Genomic DNA, 4,549 nt, shown 5'->3' with positions numbered 1-4,549 from the left:
CCTGACAAGGTTGGCGCATCAGTGCTACTCTGAGGATGGATAGATGAAAGATGGAGGTGACGGCCCTTGCAGCATGCGGTGCTCACTGGGAGTGTGCCAGACCGGTGCATGACCCAGTCCGGGTAGTGGCTTGGATCACTACAAGAAATATGTCAACTTGTGACCTTCTGTCGGTGACCCTGGAAGAATTGGTCATAAATCTACGACCATTTGAGACCAATTGGTCAAAAGTTGTTCGGAGGGCTCCAAACCCTAAACTATATAGACCATTCTGGCCAGAAAGGTCGTAATTTCCTTACACGAAATGGTCATAAAGCAGACAACACTGGTCCGCTGCCTTATTTCTAGCTGATCACGACCAATATAGATAGTCATAACCTTGCAAATTGTGGTGCATTGCTATGACTAGGCATCACCTCATCAGTTTTACCTATGTGTCATGTCCATGTGTCAAATTTTGCCCTAGGTTGTGAAGCAACCTATAATTCTGTCATTCCCAAATTCCCAAAAAAATCTCATAATTTTTTTGGGTCATATCTTCATCAAATATGTAAAAATCCTTCCTTGCCTAGTTCAAAAATAATTCAACAATATTCATTTTCCTATTCTGTTCAGAACAACACTTTGTGAAGGAAGTGCTATTTATATATTCTTGATTTCCCTCAAAAATTTTGGGCACTCTTTCCTATCTAAATCATTGCCTCATGAAAAAATTCAGCTCCATTTGCCCAGTAAATCTTCCTCGGCAAATTTCCAAAGTTTTTGTCCACCTAGAAGCATTGTGAAGGAAGTACCATTTTTATATATCCAAATGACATGAAATTTATACAGTTCCTTCATATGCCCAAATTATAACCCTCCTCCAAATTGCAGCTCAGTCAAATCATCTATGTGAGCCCGGGTTCAATGTATATTTTATGGCCAGATTGGCACATTGCAAAGAAAGTGTTATCTAGACCCCTCCTATTACCGTCAAACTTTTTGGGCACTCTTCCATACCCAAATCATTGCCACATGATAATATTCAGCTCCATTATCCTGGTAAATCTTTCTCAAAAAAATTCCAAAGTTTCTATCTCGAGAGAAGCTTTGCGAAGTAAGTACTAGATAGGCTTACCCAAATGATCTGAAAGTTTACCAGGGCATGACCATACCTATGTAACTTACCTACACCAAATTTGAGCTCATTTCATTTATCCAATTTCTCTCGCTAATTTTCCCAAGTTTCTATCCAGAGAAGAACATTGTGAAGGAAGTACCACTTTGGCATGTCCAAATGGTATCAATTTTCTACAGTGCTTTCCTATGCCCAAATAACCATCCTCCACCAAATTTCAGCTCAATCCATTCATTATTTTGAGCCCAGCTTCAACATTCATATTTCTGTCGAGTGTGGTACTTTGCAAAGCAAGTACCACCTAGGCTCCTCCTTTTGAGCTGAAAATTTGTGAAGACAGTATTCTTAGTAGATGATCATCCTTAGCCAAAACACACGCCAATTGACCATGTGCATTTCTCGTACCGCTAATCAAAGACTTGGCCGCTAATTCGTATTTGAGCATAGTTCGATCTCCTCGTGAGAAACTTCTGGTGTCATTTTCTTCCTAGCACCTACCTAGGGAGTGCCCAACCCACTAGACATGCCTAGGCCGCCCAAAACGCATGTCAACGCCACAGTCACGCGATGACCACGTAGCGGGCATGCGACTTTACGCGCTTTGGAGTTGGGGCCCTCGGCTACCATCCAAACCTCAACATATCGCCACCAAACCATGTATTTTTGATTAAATAGATACTTATGTAACTAGAAATGATTTTTGGAAAAAATAAAGAGCAAACTATAAGGCAGCTGCAGTTCAAATTTGACCCATTTCCTCCTAAATCGGCGGAAATTTGTCTTTTTCATGAGAGGTGGATCAAAACTTTTGACACCCAACCATTTTGTCAATTTTGCATTAAATATGGCCAAATATTTTATAAAATTTATTTGGTCTAATTTTGCAACAAATATATGGTAGGTCCTTCACAAAAAAACTCATTTTGGGCACTCAAAAAATGGAAAATTAATTATTCTTCTAAATAAAATGAAAACTTCCTTAGGCAACATTGTGTGCAATTCCAAGATGCACCCTTGTGCATAATATGAGATCATTTGAACAAACTATGTCATGAATGTGGCTATAAGATTGATCATTTGACTTGAAAGCCATGAATCTTCACACATCATAACTCATTTTTTAGAACACTTTTTTAAAATAATTGCCGCATTACAAGTTTATTATTTTCTATGGTAACTTAGTCACATATAATGACACAATGCGAAGGTTTTCCAATTTTTTGTTTTTTCTTGAATTTGCATGCCTGTTTCAAAATGTGGTCAAAACAGCGGGCATGACCGTTCCTAGCTAGTGGTTGCATCTTGGAAAACTTTTGGTGTTTCTCTGATTAAATAGATACTTATCTACCTAGAAATGGTGTTTAGAAAAAATAAAGAGCGTACTATAAGGCAGCTGCAGTTTAAACTTGACCTGCTTCCAACTAGATCGGTGAAAAATTGTCTTTTTCACCAGAGGTGGGTCGAAATTTTTTGACACCCAACTATTTGGTCAATTGTGCATTAAATATGTCCTAATATTTTATAAAATTGATTTGGTTCAGTTTTGCAACAAATATATGGTAGATCCTTAAAAAAACTCATTTTGGGCATTCAAAAAATGGAAAATGATTTTTTTGTCCAAAGAAAATGAAAACTCCCTTAGGCAACATTGTTTGCCATTCCAAGATGCACCCTTGTGCACAATATAGGATCGTTTGAACAAACTATGCCATGAATGTGGGCATAAGATTGATCATTTCACTTGGAAGCCATGAATCTTCACACATGATAGCTCATTTCTGAGAACATCTTTTTTGAAGAATTGTTGTATTACAAGTTTATTATTTTTCCTGGAAACTCGATCACATATAATGACGCAATGCGAAGGTTTTCCAATTTTTTTATTTTTTGTTGAATTTTTCATGCCCGTTTCAAAATGCGGTCAAAATTGCGGGCATGACCGTTCCTAGCTAGTGGTTGAATCTTGGAATTTTTTAGGTGTTTGTTTGATTAAAAAGATACTTTTGAACCGAAAAATGATTTTTGGAAAAATAAAGAGCAAACTATGAGGTAGGTGCAGTTCTAATTTGACCCACTTCCAGCTGAATCAGCGGTATTTTGACTTTTTCATGACAGGTGGATAAAAACTTTTGACACCCAACCATTTGGTCAATCTGTTCATTAAATATGACCTAATATTTTAGAAAATTGATTTGGTCCTATTTTACAACAAATATATCGTAGGTCTTTCACAAAAAAACTCATTTTGGGCACTCGAAAAATGAAAAATGAATTTTTCTTCCAAAGAAAATGAAAACTTCCTTAGGCAACATTGTTTGTCATTCCAAGATGCACCCTTGTGCACAATATAAGATCATTTGAAAGAGCTATGCCATGCATGTGGCCATAAGATTAATCATTTGGCTTGAAAGCCATGAATCTTCACACATGATAGCTCATTTCTGAGAACACTTTTTTTAAAGATTTGTTGTATACAAGTTTATTATTTTTCCTGGTAACTCAGTCACATATAATGACACAATGTGAAGGTTTTCCAATTTTTTGATTTTTTTTTGAAATTTTCATGCCCGTTTCAAAATGCGGTCAAAATTACGGGCATGACCATTCCTAGCTAGTGGTTGAATCTTGGAAATTTTTGGTGTTTCTCTGATTAAATAGATACTTTTGAACCTACAAATGATTTTTGGAAAAAATAAAGAGCAAACTATGAGGTAGATGCAATTCTAATTTGACCCACTTCCGACTGAATTGGCGGTATTTTGTATTTTTAACGAGAGGTGAATAAAACTTTTGACACCCAACCATTTGATCAATTGTTCATTAAATATGGCCTAATATTTTAGAAAATTGATTTGGTTCAATTTTGCAACAAATTGTGGTAGGTCCTTCACAAAAAACTCATTCTGGGCACTAAAAAGAACTATGACGGTCATTTATAAGGACACTTCTTTTAAAGATATTTTTTTATTACTAGTTTGTTATTATTTTTCCTTAAAACTAGGCCACATTTGATGACACGATGAGAAGGATTTTCATTTTTTTCTATTTGTACGAATTTCTCAGGTCAAGAAAATAGCTAACATGATTTAACATCTTATTTCTAAATCTACTGCTACCAATTTAAATGGTCACAATGTTGTACGATATATTGTGTTTTGATTGGTCCATAGACAACACACACGGATCATGCCTGAACACCGTTGGATCCTCCTGGATCCAACGGCAGCCCTCACCCCTCGCCTCCCCCATCAACCCCACCTAAGCCGAAACCCTAGCACTATCCTTTAGACATCTTCCATCCACCCCGCATCCTTTCTTTCTTTGTTTCTCGCGACCCCTTGTTCTCTCCCTCCCAGTCAACTCCACCGACGCTCTCCTCTCTGGTGAACCCGATCCTGATCCTAGCCCCGCCGCCGGCAATCTCACCCTCCC

The sequence above is a fragment of the Triticum dicoccoides genome, chromosome 7B, assembly GCF_002162155.2.
Source record: "Triticum dicoccoides isolate Atlit2015 ecotype Zavitan chromosome 7B, WEW_v2.0, whole genome shotgun sequence".
In the NCBI taxonomy this organism is placed as follows: domain Eukaryota; kingdom Viridiplantae; phylum Streptophyta; class Magnoliopsida; order Poales; family Poaceae; genus Triticum; species Triticum dicoccoides.
This window is presented reverse-complemented; position numbering follows the sequence as displayed.